General features: G+C 38.3%; 1 long non-coding RNA gene across 1 annotated transcript; it reads left to right on the top strand.

Annotated features, from left to right (window-relative positions):
• Positions 1 to 598: 598 nt before the first annotated feature.
• On the top strand, positions 599 to 15891 carry LOC124284891. The gene is made up of 5 exons (XR_006900669.1): positions 599 to 835; positions 3494 to 3589; positions 5287 to 5405; positions 13587 to 13637; positions 15787 to 15891. It is a non-coding gene; the product is annotated as an uncharacterized LOC124284891 (long non-coding RNA).
• The last annotated feature ends 1998 nt before the right edge of the window (positions 15892 to 17889 follow it).

Below are 17889 nucleotides of genomic sequence, written 5' to 3' on the forward strand. Positions count from 1 at the left end.
AGGAGAGCTTCATCCAGCCCCAAGCACCCCAGGGGAGTGGTAGGAAATGAAATGCATGTTGTTTTTGCTGTGCCTTTTTTTAAAACATTTGATTTTGTGCAACATGTAAAGGTGAGTGCACATTTTAGTAATTCATACATTACATGTATATGCTTTCCTATTTATGTTTCACCATGGATACAAGTTGGCATTGTTATAGAGACTAATTTAAGGGAGTGAAGCTAGGGCTGCTTGAGTTGAATGGATTGTTTTAGTGGCCATGATTTGAATGTAGCCTCGATTTGTGGTCTAACAGTGACAAGAGCCCACATGGTAATGGTTACCTGGCTTCTAAATTTGTTGAAACCGATGAATTGACAACAAATTAGGATAAAGTCACCACTGACACAATTTGGGTGTCTGTGTGTAAAGTCATATGATATGAGTATTGTGAGTATGAAATGTGTTCACTGCTGATGGCACAATATGTCACAAAACCCTCTTATTTTAAGTAAACAGTGTTGCATATGATCCATTCTTTCTGTTACACCCTTTTGCATATGAATAAACTTTTTTTTCTCTTATGACTTTCAAACAATTATTTAGTTTCTCAAAAACTGTCTCATGGCTGTTATGGTCTTTATGATTGAACATTTAATATGATCTTGACACTATTTTCAGCTTGGAGAATGACTGATGGTGACTGGGGAGGTGTATCTTTGCACATACAGCAGAATCAGAAGCCTTCACATCCAATGTTGTGTTTCAACAAGTCGGTCTGATGTTGGCAGTGTGTGCACCCTCCTTTCACCTTGATATCCTCTACCACCTTGAGCAAGTTGTGGTACTTGAACATGTAGGTACATACAGTATATTTAAGTGCCCCAGTCCAGTGAAGGCTGTATCTCAAATTCCATAACTCTCTCAACCTCATCCATTAGATATTTCTGATGAATAATAATCACTTTTGGGCAGGGTAACTAATAAACTTCATAAGTTATCTGGATTTTTTTCATTTTGTTTTTCATATATGAAATTGGCAAGTCTAGCATTCTCAAAACAACAAACAGTGAATTTTTTTTATTTCATGGAAGTATTTCAAAGTCTTACCTTGATGAATTGATAGACTCATGTGTAATTTCGTTTCATGCTGTGGTCTCAAAGAGCTTTCATCTGTTTAAATTTCAATTTCTTGGCTTTAACAGGCAGTAGGGTTCTTTGGTCAGTGTTTCACATTGCTAGGCATATTCCAACCCCTTACTTTATACTTTCTGGCAAAATTCATTATTCAGCCTTACATATGTCAGGACTTTAAAGCTGTTTAATGTGACCCTGGCCAATTTCTGGCCTGAATTCTGTGCTTTCTAACTTTGAACAATGTTTCTGATTCCTCTCCACTTAGATCACCAGCCTACATCAAAGATGCTTACACAAATGACTTTGGGGATAAATTAAATATCAGACACTGGTGTTAGCCCTCTGATAAATGGTTTATCAAACCTGGACAGTTGTTTGTTTACAATATAAACAATGCAGGAGTGTGTGTTGAAACAGTTTTAAACTATCTCAATCACATCAGGTCATGAGTATCAAAACCATATTCTATTAATGTAGCAGACTCTGCTATGATTTGATGATGTCAGCAGAGGAAGGCAAACAACTGACCATTAATGAACAGGAAGTTGCATAGTTACTAGTTTTGAGGTTTTAAGATTTTCTGTCATTCGAAATATGATGTTGCGTGAAATTATCCCATGACACTCTTTTTTTGTGACAAATGAATAAACTCCCATGGTATCTGTATGATTATAAAACATTCTTTATTAATGCAGAAATACATTTTGCAAAACATTAATGAAATAGACATAATTTATCTCTTACAGGTCTTTCAGTGTAACAAATCTCTCTGTATCTTGTGCCATATAGACATGTTGGACAGGGAAAAGTATTGAAGTTTCATCCAATTCTTTTAAAAAAGATTTTAAGTGACATATTTTTTAAGTGACATGTACACATATACAGGGCATGGGGTAGCCCACTGGTTAAAGTGTTCGCTTCCCAGGTTCGATTCCCCACATGGATGAAGCCCATTTCTGGTGTCCCCTGCCGTGATATTGCTGGAATATTGCTAAATGCGGCATAAAACTAAATTCACTCTCTCACTCACATGTACACATACAGTACATAAATCACAGATTTGCCTAGTGCAGATGTCTCCATTTTTTTCAACATTAAGACCTCTCTGTACGTTTAAGGGCAGCTGCAGAAGGGTCATAAGTACACATATAAACATCACATAGGAAGACAAGGCATTATTGACTTAAGTAGTTTAGTGATATTTCATGCAACATGTAAGTATCCATTTCATATTTCATATTTATAATAACCTGAAGATTACAGCAAAATATATGAAAAGGAAACACCAGCTGTTTATCACCTAAATAATTTTCTTTTGCAAACTGCTTTGGAGACTACCACATGTGAAATATTATTTAGTTGCCATGTCATTTACTCTGTTCAATGTTAGAGCATGTAAAACACATTTTGGACCAAAGGCCATTTTGGATGTATTTGACTAGGTGTGGTGAAAGTCTGACAATATAATTATGTTCACAGCTGAGTTGGCTAGATCACTGACTTTGTATGTTGGCGATTTGGTGGAGAGAGTCGGTTCAAATCCTGGATGGGACTGAACCCCAAACATGTCTAGAATGTGTATTTTACTGAGAAAGTGTAATCTTGCATATAACATGGTTTCATGTGTACAACTTGTATAAATGTGATATGTTTTGACAATTATTATGTATATTGAAGAAAGGATTTAATGGATTTGAAGGACTTGGATAATATATGTTTCTTTTCCATTTTAAAAGGCTTTATAATTATTATGATTACCATTAATACATCACTGAGATGTACTACCACCTCAACAAGTAATCCATCCTAACAGTAAGTACAGAACCTAGCCTTTGTTTCTTAGTTTGAAGATAATTGTTAGTCATGTTAGTGTCTCATTTGCCCTAATTCATAATCAGCCACATATTAAGAATAGGCAGCAGCTGAACTATTTGGGTGCGATTACGTCTTGATATGGTATGTTAATAATGGTGTGCATTAATATAGTGTTCAGTGACTGTTTATGTGTTTCATATGTGTTTATTATGTTATAATCTATTGTGCAGTGATATGTTCATTGTACCATACTGTCAGTATGTTTACCCAAATAAACTCTAAAGAGTAATCTTAATGCTGATGAGGCAACCACATTAAAATATGTTTTACCTCAGTTTGGTCTGTCTTATTCTTTTCATTTTTTTGGTGGAATAACACTCCAGATAGAATAAAGAGGGTCCTTGTGTGTACCTTTTGTATTGTATATATTTGATAATAACTTTTGTAAGATGACTCAATAAATTATATAACATTATTAACATTAATCACATAATGTGAGATAAAATAGAAACAAACATATGAGGTACAATTGAACCTAATGATGGATTTTGATGCATTTCAGGCACAACCTTCAAGAAATAGAAGCATTGGTGTTATTTCAAATGACATCACAACTGCCTTAGATTAAAACTTGAAGGAAGTGACATTCCCCGGAAAAGTAAGATTGTCAAGTTTTATCATTTTTGTAAGAAAATGAACAAGTTTGATTTACCTTTGAAAGAAATCAACAACCCTGTCCATGGAAAATACAGACTGGAAATTATTGATGGGGACAGGAAAATAGTGATTCCTCAGTCTGGACTTCATAATGTCATATCCACAAATTTACACAGCGTTTGTTGGGTTCAGGATCGAGAAATTCGAAAATATAAGAACATTGATAAACCCGGTATTATGCTGAAAAATTCTTAGGAATCCGTACAGGAGTTTATTGATAAGCAGGGTGACAGGCAATTGTTATCCCAAATTTCCTAATGAAGCAAATTTGAAACCTGATATAGAAAACACCAGTGGGGCAACATACCATTGACTTTGTGGATCAACTACATAGGATCTACCTTGAGTATGGATGGGGAAATCCAAGAATACCACAATGTGACCAAGGCTCTGAGTTTAAGTGAGCAGTCAACCAATTATTAGTGGTGGTCTGATTAATTGAAATAATCGAAGATTGGTCGCAGTGACTAAATGACCAAGCAATCGAAAATGTTTTCTCATAATCGAACACAAGCAGTTTTTGAACACTTGTTTGCATTAACAATATTTTTTCACAAGGTTGGTTTGTCTGAGTCATTATATTTACATTTCATAAGCACTACAAGCTTGTTCCAAGTCATGATTGAATTTATCTTAAAGACTCCTGGAAATTTATGTTCCTCACATACTAGCCATCCTTTAAATATGTGAAGTATGAAAATGCATTTTGTGCAATTTACCCCAAAACCCAAAAGAACTACATGGGTTTTTTTGTAAATTATTTTGTGCATTAACAAAGGTAACAGGAACATTTGATAAATGATCCTAACCAATTATTTTCGATGATTGATCGGTTGTAATGGACCAATGATCAATTTTAACCAATTCCCAACACTACCAATTATGCATTGAAATGGGAACAATAATTGTCATAAGTCTTAACTCACCATCCCTAATATCAGGGAAGAGTAGGAGATAAATAACAAATAATATATATGGGATCTGAAATATGATATGTAATCTATAAAGGTCATGTCCATGGTTAAGGTCACAGATGTAAAGGCATCTTCCTGATGCTTGATATGAAGGAAATTATTGTTGGTGTAAGTTGGAACATATCAACGTTTGGGCAGAGCCACAAACACAGAACAGATGTATTGGACTTGCAGGTTCCCACTCACTGGTCAGGCAATATATGCTCACCTTTTTTGTGAACCGTTGGTACCACCACAAACTGGTAGTAATTCATGAACACTGTATGCCATAGTCACAATCAGACAATTGACCCCACTTTTGTTAGGATTATAGAGATATTTTGCTAGTTTCATTTGCACATGCATGGCTGAAGATGTATTTGTTATTTTTCCATTGAGTGAATCAATGTATTTGACAGTTCACATCTTTCTGTCATGACACCTTAACAGGTATGCTCCTTTTTGGCAATGTTATATACTGTAGTTAGACTTTTCTGTTTTGATGTTACATTTTAACCTCAATTGTCAAATAAGGCATTTTTAAGTTAAATCTCAACATCTGTGTCTATTTTGTGCATCCCTTCATGGTTACTCAGAAAACATCAACACATGGATGCAGTTATTTTTTATATTATGGCATTAAAAACAAATGTTTGTGTGTATAAATAACTTCATATGTTTACAGGTTGTTCACCATACCATCCCATGTTGGGTTGCCCCCCAGTCCAGATCAACAGTTTGTTGAGGAAAAGCTTGGAATTCAGTTGATGCCTATTCTTGCTGTGAAGAGGAGCGATCTGAACTGTATGCAGGGGCACTGTTGAATTTTTAGATTTAGCATTTAATTAGGCAAGTGGGCACATCTGTTATCCCATGTCATACAACAGTGCTGTATCTATATAGGTGAAAATAGGTCCCCAGGAAAAAATCCCTATGTTGAGTCAGGTGACCAGGAGGTAGTCAGTCTTGGTAAACTAGTTTATGGTACAGCTGGAGTAGTCTGGGATGTTAATTATAATGCAGAGTCAATTAAAAAGAAAGGTACAGCATTAAACATTAAACATACAAACATTACAGCATTAAACATTAAACATACACACATTAAAGGACTGATAAATGCTACATTATTATGATTATTATTATTATGAATTTATGACTTCAGTCTTTTCTGTCAAATGCAAAACTCAGTCACTGAAAAGTACCAGGGTACCATTTCTAATTCATGGCATTACAAGGTATTGAAAGCTTTAAGAGTAGGGAGTGAGTGAAAGATTTCGGTGTAGTCATTATTATGTAACTTGTGCTCATATGCTTTAGGATTAATGGTATGTTCTCTTATGTTTACACTTCTGGTGATTTTATGCACCATTGAAAGGGAAAAGGATGTAGATTTCTGTGCCCACTTGTTACTCTTTGCACAAAAGCTATGATTTAAAATCAATTTGAAAAGTGTATTTATATTGTATCTTAACATTCCCATGTTTTTTTATGTATTTTTTTTATTTGTTCCCATGGTCAAAGGTATACAGTAACAACAAACACAGAAAAGGTGTAAAGATGTAATTATAATTTGTTGCTGAATATTGGCATGAGTGAATTCCATTTAAGACTTAAAACTGAATTTATCAATTTCATTGTTTCCCTTGAAAATAAAGTTTTGAACAGAAAATATCTCTTTTGATGCCATTTTATATTTAATGAATTTTGGAATTGATTTTTTAAATTTACATAAATTGATATGTTTTTTGGCAGAGATGATTTGATTTAGTAATACATCATTATGTAATGTACCAAACCAAATCAAATATTTTGTAATGTTTATTTTTCATGGTAAATAGTTATTAATTGATTTCGAGATCATAGCGTTATTGGATCACTCCAGGGATTCCTATTGCGAGTTTCACTCATGGGCCACCTGGCTCAACGCTTACTTATGGTGTTCCTGGTGCTGTACGGTCTCAAGCTACTGGAGTGGTTCATGGTTCAACACTTCCTCAGGTTTCAGCGTTTACCACACAAGTGCCATCATCTCATGTGGGCATGACTCAATCAGCTGTATGTTCATCCTCGCTGCGTGACATACCTCATCTTCCCTCTGGGGCTGCTACAATTTCATCAGTTCCTTTTGCTACAGTTTCGACGGCGAGATCTGTTTTGCCGGTTTCCTGGAATCCAGTGTCTGAGGGGGCAACATCTCAACCTATGGACTTTGATGCTTTTGTGTTGGCGGTAGCATCAGCTACAGCATCAGGAGCCAGTGTCATCTCCTGTTACTCAGTCATCAGGGATTTCGACTACGCCAGCGGTGCCTGTGCAAGAGATTCTACGTTCAACAACGCCGTCTATGTCTTCAGGAAGTATGTCTCCTTCGGATGTGAGTGTGGATGCTGTTGACTCACCTCAGCTACTTATCTGGATTGCTGATAACCTCAAGTTACAGCGTAGTACTTCGAAGGATGACATTTTATCCAGTTTTGATATGAAGACTGGAGACTTTGGTTCTATCATGTTCCCTCCCCGACCGTGCATCACTCAGCTGACTGCGTCCCAGGATGAGGCTTTTGCTAGTTTGAGGAAGATTAAAGATGGTTTTGCTGCGCCTCACTTCAACTTGGCATCGGCTCATGTACATGGATTGTCATCTATGATTGCCTCTCCTCCAGTAGATGAGGATATCACGCTGTTGGGGACGAAACAGAGAGATTATTCGCCCTTTCTGGTCGAAGACCGTGAACTGATACATTTAGATGCGTCCATAAGGAAGATTATGGCTCCATTGAACTTAATGTTGACAACTACTGAAGCGGTGGCCATGTCTGTCACACATGCTACAACTCATTAGCAAGCATACATCCGAGCGGCTATGGTGTTATTGCAGGAACAATTCCAAACCATCCTAGATCTCTTGGCTCATTTCTTCTCCTATGTCACGGCTATGAGGCGTAGAGGACTGTTACAATTATCATCCTGGGAAGACAGATTCAGAACGGACCTGAAACAGGTTAGGGAAATTCTCTGTTCAACGGGGCGATTAGGGAAGTAGCCGAAAGAGTAGGGAAGGATGCCCATCTACAAGTCTCGGTCGAATTGTTGAGGTTCCAGCGACTACAAGTGGAGCAATCAATGAGACAGTGACGACCAGCTCACTATGTCCCTACTAATCCGGACCTTCGCTTTCGGGTTCTACGGCTTCTTTTCGTGGGAGGGGTTCCTACGGAAGAGGACGACCGAGTTGACATCGAAGAACTGCCACTGCTCCACGATCAACTTCCACTACCGACCAGCCCACCTCACAGAGACGTGATAGGCAATGACTTGTTGACATTGAAAGGCGACTGGGAACTTCCACCTCCAGTCGTACCCATTCAGATTTCCCCAGTAGGAGGCCGACTTGGTACCTATGCTCCCAATTGGACAATTTTGGGAGACCCTTATGTCCTGTCCATGTTAACCAAGGGATTCCAGTTACCAGTCATCGGGAAACCTCCGCTCACAATACTTCCGGATCGCAGAACGTATCCCAAACAACAATCGGCTGTTCTGCGATCAACGATAGACACTTTACTCAAGAAACTTGCGATGATCGAATCCCTGGGTCCGGCCCTGACCAATCCAGGGTTCTATTCTCCAATCTTTCTGGTGCCCAAGAAGGATTCGGACAAACTGAGATTAATCTTCAACATGAAGACTTTCAACGAGAAATTTCTGCAGCCCCCGCCTCATTTTCGCATGATATCGGTGGCACTCCTCAAGACAATTATCAAGCCGGGAGACTACATGGTCAGTTTGGATCTTCAGGATGCCTACCTCCACATCCCGATATTCCCGGCGCATCGCAAATTCCTTCGGTTCATCTTCGAGGACATCCACTATCAATGGCGTGTTCTCCGGTTTGGACTTTCTGCGGCCCCGTGGCTGTTTACACGGGTAACGAAGCCTATCACCAGTTTTCTTCATCGCAAGAGGACAGTGTTCAAAGCCTACATCGACGACTGCATTCAGGCACAGAACGATCATGCCCTTCTGGTTCGTCACATGCAGTTTGCGATACAGCTTATCGCCAATTAGGATGGTTAATCAATCTGCAGAAATCGGAACTAGTCCCAACGCGCCGACTTCAATTCATCGGAGCTGTTTTCGACACACAGGTCAACAGAATGTTTGTCCCGAGGGATCGTTTCTGCAGATACAGCGGTTGGTCTCCCTAGCTCTAGCGCAAGCCAGGACGCTCCGTCAATGGCAGGAACTCCTAGGCCTCTTGACGTCGGCTCAGGCGTTGACCCTCAGGGTCAACTACAACTTCGTCCGTTACAGCTATTTCTAGCACCTTACATCAGAGTGGGGAATCCCGGTGCTTTGATCACTCTACCTCTGGAGCTTCGTCCTTATCTACAGTGGTGGATGATAGAATTGAATGTCTGCAACGGAGTCTGTTTAGAGCCGTTTGTTCCATCTCACCACCTGTATGTGGATGCGTCGGAACACGGGTGGGGAGCTCACCTTCTCAATCTACAAGTGGCAGAGCTGTGGTCTTCCGAAGATCACGCTTCTCACATCAATATTCTGGAGTTCAGGGCAGTGATTCTAGCAATCAGTAACTGGCAGGATGTTCTACAATCAACCTCTGTCATGGTCAGATCGGACAACGCAGCGGTGGTGTGGCATATCAACAGAATGGGGTCAACAGGGTCTCCACGGCTTCTACAGTGGACACAACGATTCTTCAACCTGGTGGATTCTCTCAAAATCTTGGTGCGGGCCAACCACATACCGGGGGTGAAGAATGTCATCGCAGATGCTCTGTCTCGACCGAGTCGTCCCTCTCCAACGGAATGGAAATTACATCCCCAGGTAATTCAGACTCTTTGCCTTCCAATGACGTTTCCAACAGTAGATCTCTTCGCCACGAGGTTCAATCATCAGCTACCTCAGTTTGTGTCACCAATACCGGACCTTCTAGCTTGGGACCTGGATGCTCTGGCCATTCCGTGGGAAGATCTGAAAGCTTACGCGTTTCCGCCAGTGGCCCTTCTTCCTCGCATTCTGGTGAAATTGCGTGCAACTCGAAGGATAACTCTGCTTTTGGTTGCGCCCTACTGGCAGGCCAGAAGTTGGTTCGTAAATCTTCAAGACTTAGCCGAACCAGATCCCGTGCCGCTCCCCAATCGACCCGATCTATTGGTTCATCCACACTCCGATCAACTCCATTGGTCTCCGCTGACGCATCTACATCAATCATTAATGGCTAAGGATTATTCTTTACGTGTTGCCACTGCCATCACTACAGCTCATCGTTCTTCTACCAGGTCACTCTACGATGACAAGTGGAAAAGTTTTGAAGCTTATTGCAGGAAGAAGGGCATCTTGTCTCCTACTACGGCATCCCCGCAGATGGTGGCAGAATATCTTCAACATCTCCGGACCTCCAGGAAACTTAAAGGATCAACTTTATCTACCTATCTGGCTGCTCTTAACACAGTTATTGCTACAGTCTCGGCCTCCAGCTTGGGATCTCTCTGTTGTACTTGCTCATCTCAGTTTGGCTGAATATGAACCTTTGAAGGATAAAGACTTTGAACATATCTCCTTCAAGACCTTCTTTCTCTTGGCCTTGGCTACAGCGGCCCGTATCTCTGAGTTGCATGCTCTGGATGTGTCTCGAGTATGATTTGAAAAGACTAGACATGCGAAAGGTTTCCTTGGTCTGCGGTGGGATTTCCTGGCCAAGAATCAGTTACCAGGACAACTGGATCGCATCTTTACGATCCCACCATTGTCTACCATCTTGGGACCAGAAGACACGGAAGATCTTTCCTTATGCCCAGTTCGAGCATTGAGGATTTATCTAGCTGCCTCGCAGGATCGCCGAAGACCACGTGAAGAGACTGTTCATCCCTATATCTGACGGGCCTCGACTTCTTGAAGTCTCCCGTACTACCTTGGCTTTTTGGATGAGAACTACGATCCTGCGTGCCCATACCTTTGCTAACCTACCTCCGCCAGCAATGGCCAAGCCTCATGAGACCTGAGCTCTTGCGTCAACCATGGCTCTTCACAGGAACTGTTCCCTTCAGTCCATCATGGAGGGCTGTTTTTGGAGATCGGATACTGTGTTCTCCTCACACTACCTACGGGACCTCTCACTGACAGATGTGGAAGGACTACATCAATTCGGCCCCTTGGTTCTGGCACAGCAACTGTCTTCGGCCCGTGCTCGCAGATAAAGCAATCCTTCTTTGGTCGGTTCTGCTCTGTACATAATAAAAGATATCGATGTTATCCTTATCTTGGTACTTTTTGACCTGGGTCTAGACCCTTCTCACCTAGAGAACTAGGACGTCACACCATGGCGAGAAGACTATGAGGCAAGTCCTGTACTACATGTAGAGAAGGTCGACATTCCGCTTACTGACCTCTACTCTTTGAGCAATCACTTCAGTGAAGTGTTGATCCCGATTACCTGTATGGTTTTCAAAGCGTTCTGCTCCTAAGTCCTTTCTCACCTTTGGTAAGTTAGGGAGATTGGTACTGAACGTTAAACTAGTTGAGCAACCGGGCTATTCCTTCTTTCACCGCCTTCCAGCGTGTGTCTGTGGGGGATAGTTTCGAAGCAGGGACTGTCCAGATTAAGGTCCTGGACTTTAATTCACTGGGGTCACCTGATAAATATCAGGGGGTGGCGGGGCCTACTTGCCAAACTGCATCGTTTTGCTTGTCAAAAGTTGCGGCTGAAAACCACATTAACTTCGAGCGCCCACTCCTTAGAGTTTTTGTGCTGTGTAAGCCAAGGGGTTACCTGAAAAACACACAAAAACAACAACAAAACATCTCAAGTTCGGAGTTTGCATATCAGTTGGTGCTTTCTCCTGGCATCCTTGAGTTATGCGTTTTCCCGGTGGTAGTAGTAACCGGGTAATCTGCAACCCGCCTACCAACCGTGGGATTATGCATACCGTGAGATAGGATAAGTTTAAAAATTTGAAAATTTTATAATATAAATTGTATATTTATATACATGTCCTATCTCACGCTAGGACCCGACCGACCTGCCCCACATCACAGATTACTGGAAGCTCCAGAACGAGAATGACAAGTAGATTTGGTCATGTGATCGTTTAGGCGCGCCGCACGCTTTGATGGATGATTGACAGGCATTGATGTCGGGGTGCAGGCAGAGGTCAGGGTGGGTCAGAGGCCAGTTAGATTTGACTCAACTTAGCTGACAGCACGTTTCCACACATGGTCGTAGAAGAGAGAGATGGTGCATACCGTGAGATAGGATAAGTATATAAATATACAATTTATTATAAAATTTTCAATTCTTTGGTAAACATTGATGTATGAATTGTAGGAAGGAATGATAACTGTATTTTTAATAACATTTTTCCAAATATCAGGTCAGATTTGAAGTAGATAGTTATAGTCTAATTGTGTCCCTCTTATTTTGTATTGTATCTTTAACTTATCAAAAGGCATAAATCCATGCTCATCACATACATCTTTTACTGTCAATAAACCCTTATCCGCCCAGTGTCTAATATAAGTGTTTTTATGATTATGATTGAGCCATAATGGTTGTGCAAGAATGTGATCAGTATTGTCAGAATCAGCATTAACCTTTTTGCAATAATTGTTCCATGCTTTTAAACATCTTTCCAATAAGGGTTTTCAATGTTAAGTATTTTGTGAATATTTGCTCCATACTTGAAGATATCATTATAAGGTATATTAAAAGGATTATTGTCGGATGATTTTTACAGTAATTATTGTCTAAGAGTGGATAATTTTAGAGCTTCAATAAATGTTTTTATATCAACCATACCCAGTCCCCCTTCAGCCTTTAATCTTTTCATTGTGATTCTTTTTATTTTATCATTATTACCATTCCAAATGAATTTGAAAAATATCTTTTCAAGAAACTTGCTAAAGCCATCTGGAGGATTAGGCAATGAGCTTAAAATATGTACTACTTTTGAGAGGGCTAATGTTTTTATGACAGTAACCTTTCTTATCAATGTTCCCAAGGTTATATGATCAAGCTGGATTGTGTCAAATAGTTGTTTTATTTAAAGAATGTGTTATTGCCATCGATTTCAAATAGGAATAACACACACACACACACACACACACACACACACACACACACACACACACACACACACACACACACACACACACACACACACACACACACACACACACAAACCCACAAAATTATGACAGGGTCATAGGTAAATTTCTAATAACAAAAAATTGCACTTGACTGATTTTTATGTCTCTGGATGAACATTTATTGATGGTAACTTAGTGGTAAATAAAATCATCACTGTTTAAACAAGTTCATGGTCAGCACAGGTATGGATGGTATATAGTGCCTAAATGCAAGAGGTAATTCGTTTAGAGTGTGTGATGAAGCATTTGTTGATATTTAGCAATTTCTAGAGCCAACAAAGAAACAGTACATTTTTAACCATTTACAATGATCCACTCTTATATGAACCCATGAAGATACGGGTTAGAGTTGATCTTCAGTAACCCATGCTTGTCGTAAGAGGCGACTAACAGGATCAGGTGGTCAGGTTTGCTGACTTGGTTGACACGTCATCTTATCCCAATTGGGTAGATCGATGCTCATGCTGTTGATCACTGTGTTGTCTTGTACAGACTCGATTATTCAGAGACTGCTGCCATATAGCTGGAATAGTGCTGAGTGTGGCGTAAAACTTAACTCACCTACTCACTCTTATATGTACCCTGAAATGAAAACATTGCTGATGCCTGGATTTGTACCAAAGTAGGTAAAATATCATATTTTTTCACATGTATTGTCCTAACAGACTCATTGCCAGATGCAAAAGAAGGAGAAACCCATGACAAAAAGGTTATTACAATTTGAGACACTTTTAAGAAATATTATAATGGTAAGCATTCCTTTATGCTAAAGGAACATGTTTGCACTTGGTGATAAATAATTTTACTTTTCAGGAAGGGGAGAACAGACTCCAAACAAGAGTAGATGTGATGACACCAAGAAAGGTATTAGCTGATGGGTATAGTATATGGGACTAATAAACTCAAGATGAATCATAATTTGGTATGAGGTTGTGTCAGTTTCTCATTTGGCTTCAGGTATGGCATTTTCTCACGTCATTCATTTTTCTGAAATGGTTTATTGTCTCAGTTGATAAATGCTACATTTGTACATACATTGAAGAATATTTGTGATACTCATGAAAATGTGTATGTGGGGGGATACTAGAAGGTACAAACTGTAAAAGAACTGGAGCTATAGGCCTCATTTTGTGATCTTGAAATTTTGAACAAGAAGGGCAGCTAACTGCATATCTATTGCACTGCCTCAAAACCACCAAAATGAGATCAGTCTTGAAACATTTGTAAAAGAAACATGAATGTTTTGTTTTGTAACAGTGTAATGATGCAACATGTTACATCTTGGTGCAGAATAGAAAAAAGTGGATATGTAATGTCCGTTTAAGGGAACGTTCATTATTTATGGCTTTTGTTACATTGGTTTTTTTAATTTATTTTATTTTATTTTTTATCTATCTATCTATTTATTTATACCCCTGTGCATTAATTAGGCACCACCCTATTTTGAAAATAAGATGTGATGCTTCAGAAAAGTTAGGGTATAGCCATCAATTTAATCAACCTGTAGTTAAAAAAGCTTTATCCACTGACAGATTTACAGATACCATAACCTTTTCTATTCTTTATGAAAGAATATGTTGATTAAAATGTGATTGGACTGAAATTTTACCCAAAATAATTATTCCTCTCCTGCTCAAACTACACAATTGAATTACGTTTTGACTAAGAATAACAATTCTGTTATATACCAAGATGACATTTACACATCAAGTAAGCTTTAATTACGCATAATCAGGAAGACCCTGAATGTCAAAGATTCAGACATTTTTCCAACAATTCAGATTGGTAATTGACAAAACTGAAAAAGGCCACATTAATAAGATTTTGGAATAAATGTTTTATGATTTTGAGTTTATTGTAATGAATGAACACTTCCCCTTGTCGGATACTGATAATTACAGCTAAAATCTGTTTGTTTTGTTTGTAAAGCAACTTTTAATGCATTTTAAAATTTGCCTTTTTTTCAGTTTGACTGTAACTTTTCCTAAATCTTAGTTTACAAACTTTCATCCATTCACAATAAATAACGAATGTATAGGCCACACAACAATCAATTATTACTTTCACTTTTCAAAACACCTGTTTTTAATATGGGCAATTATCCTAATCAAAATTCAATGATGTTTTCGTTTTTGAAATGTTAAATGCTTGCTCTATCAAATCATAAAGGTTATTTTTTGGAAAGAGTTGAGAATTTTATTTCAGACAAAATTAATTGGTAGAAATAGAGGGTGGTGCTTGTTTTATGCACAGATGTTTGTTTATTTATTTATTTATTTATTTATTTATTTATTTATTTATTTATTTATTTATTTATTTATTTATTTATTTATTTATTTATTTATTGATTGATTGATTGATTGATTGATTGATTGATTAATTTCACTCTTTTGAGGGTGGGGGTGGTGATGATTTTAAGGAGGGGTCACCCGTTTTCTTCTGGGAGGTAGGGGTAGTCGTGAATTTTGTACACATGTACCGGGTAGGGCAGCAATTTTGTACATAATTATATATTTAAATTATAAACATACAAATTAATGTGAAGGCGAGGGAGGGAGGGGGCATAATTGTATTTGTACATGGGAGGGGTCACTTCCTTTGTACATAAATTTTAAGTTACTCAGATTGTACATGCTTCTCCATAAAAATCTTCAAACTCCTCTCCCCTCCCCTTGTGATTTTTGTTGGACTTAAGTTTGTACTGCCAAAAGAAAATTAGCTTGCTAATGCTATTATTATCTCATTGAAACTGACTGTTGCTATTTTTAACAAGCATAAAACATTAACTGAGTTAATGTATCTCGGTTGATGTATAACACAGTTTCCCAAATATGACCAAATATTGTGATGCAGGTACATGATATACATGTATGGTAGTTCACCTTGTCCAAGCATTCGTTCACAATGGTACAAGAATCTTATCAAAACGTCACACTTATAAAATAAAAGAAGTTGTTATCCATAAAAAATTGTTCAATATAAATAAAAACACTTCTATCTTTTTGTACTTCAGAGCAGCCACATATTACCTCGAGAGGTTAACCGGAATGCAAATCAACAGAATATGATGCTGACCAAGTACCAGGAAGAGGTGTCCCCATCACTGTAGATGACAAGTGATGACTACAGGAATGATTCAAGTGCATTCATTATGCAGTTTACTGATTTGTTTGATGTATTTTGATAATTGTTCTGGCATTCTGATGTCAGCTGAGTAACACCTCCATAATGGAGACAAATTAAGGAACTTCTGTTTTGAAGCAGTAAAATAGTCTCAGCAAGAATTTTTATTTATTTTGCCAGCAGAACAGAAGTTTCCATTAATTTTCCCACACAAACATTTTGTGCTTTTCTGTTCCCCATTTGTGCTTATTGTCCTGCTGAACAATTGGACCACCTTTTCAGTGACATTTTTTTACACTGCATGACAATGTGATTTATAAGTATGATTTGATATAGTTTGATGGTTTGATATTAGTATATGTGGCATGTAGTAAACAATGGAATAGTAAAGTTATGCCATATTTCTTGTATTTCATGATACTGGCTGTTATATTACTTTTTGTGATAGTTAGTACTTAATTAAGGCTGCACATACTGGCAACTAAGTCTCTGCATGTCTGCCATGGAAGGCATGTAAAACTGTTGCCCTTTGCCAGAACGAAGAAAGTTTTATATGTGTAATTCATGATATGTGAATAATGTCTGACATGTGATGTTACATCTAAATATTTAATGTGTATGCTGTTAGTCTTAGAAAAACGAAAATTACCCCATCTTGAAATATTCAGCTTTGTCAGTTTTTGTTGCTCCAGATTTTGCCATATTTTGTTTCTGGAGGACATTTTGTGAAATGTAGTTACCTATCATGAGTTCATACCAAATCATTTTATAAAGGTAATAATTTATAAACAAGATGTGCAGCCCAGTGAAACAGTGTTGTTTCCGTAATGACTACAACACAAAGATTAATGAGATTATTCTTCATTAGTCCGGGGAATTGTTTTGGTAAAATGTTCATGTCACAAGACAACACAGGTTCTAAGAAGGAATTCACACATGCATAATTAAACATGACATGTGCCTTCTTCTTTCAAATGGATACCCTGTTCTTTGAAGGTTTTGGTCATGATCATTAAAGTTGATGTCAGTGTTCATGTAGCTGTAAAACATGTTTCACTTATTATTACTCATATATGATGCAAGGTATTCCTTATTTTCATGTCTGGTTATAATTACTGCCATGTTTAATGTTAGTGCTATGTCAACATTCAAGGTGACATTTGAGGTGATTGTGAGTGAGTATGGTTTTACACCACTTTTAGCAATATTCCAGCAATATCACGACAGGGGACACCAGAAATGGGCTGTACCCATGTGGGGAATCAAAACAGGGTCTTCTGGGTGATGAGCGAACATTTTAACCACTAGCTATAGGCTAAACCACCACACACCCCACACCCGACCCTCCCCCGAGATGATCGTGAAATGTGACTGTAATACTTGTATTTATATCATAGACTTGGTTATTGTTGGATTTTAATCAGTTGTATGGTTTTAAATTATTCTTGTAACACTTGAAAATACTTTAAGGAATGGGGTGTAGGGGATGCTTCTGTTTATGAAAGTATTTTCAAATAGCTACCTTGGTTTGTTTACTAGTTTATATTTTCACAAATATGATGGGTGTAATGTTCAATGCCATATACATGTAACCTCCACGTATTTACACATTTCACGTTGGTGAGCTAATGGCATTACTTCAATTGTTTGTAAGAGTCTTTTCAACAGACATAAAGATATATGTGTGAACCAACTTAATGAGTTCGGTACTACATATAATTACATTTCATAGTATTCTTCTAGCCTGTCCCATTTCAAGACAGGCTGCTCTGTATTTTAGTAATAAAACATCTTTAACAAAACTCATTTCTTTTTGTCATTTTATGGGGAAATCTGACAATGGTCAGTTTTTATCTGGTCAGCTGATGCTCTACAACATTTCTGAATACACAAACAACTAACACCATGCAGGATTTGATGGATGTCTATACTTGGACAGAAAAAGTCCACTGTGACATGTTCACCTTGCACATGCTTGTCTATGTTCAGCTGC

The sequence above is a fragment of the Haliotis rubra genome, unplaced genomic scaffold (genome assembly GCF_003918875.1).
Source record: "Haliotis rubra isolate DU_JTF1 unplaced genomic scaffold, ASM391887v1 Scf11, whole genome shotgun sequence".
Lineage (NCBI taxonomy): Eukaryota > Metazoa > Mollusca > Gastropoda > Lepetellida > Haliotidae > Haliotis > Haliotis rubra.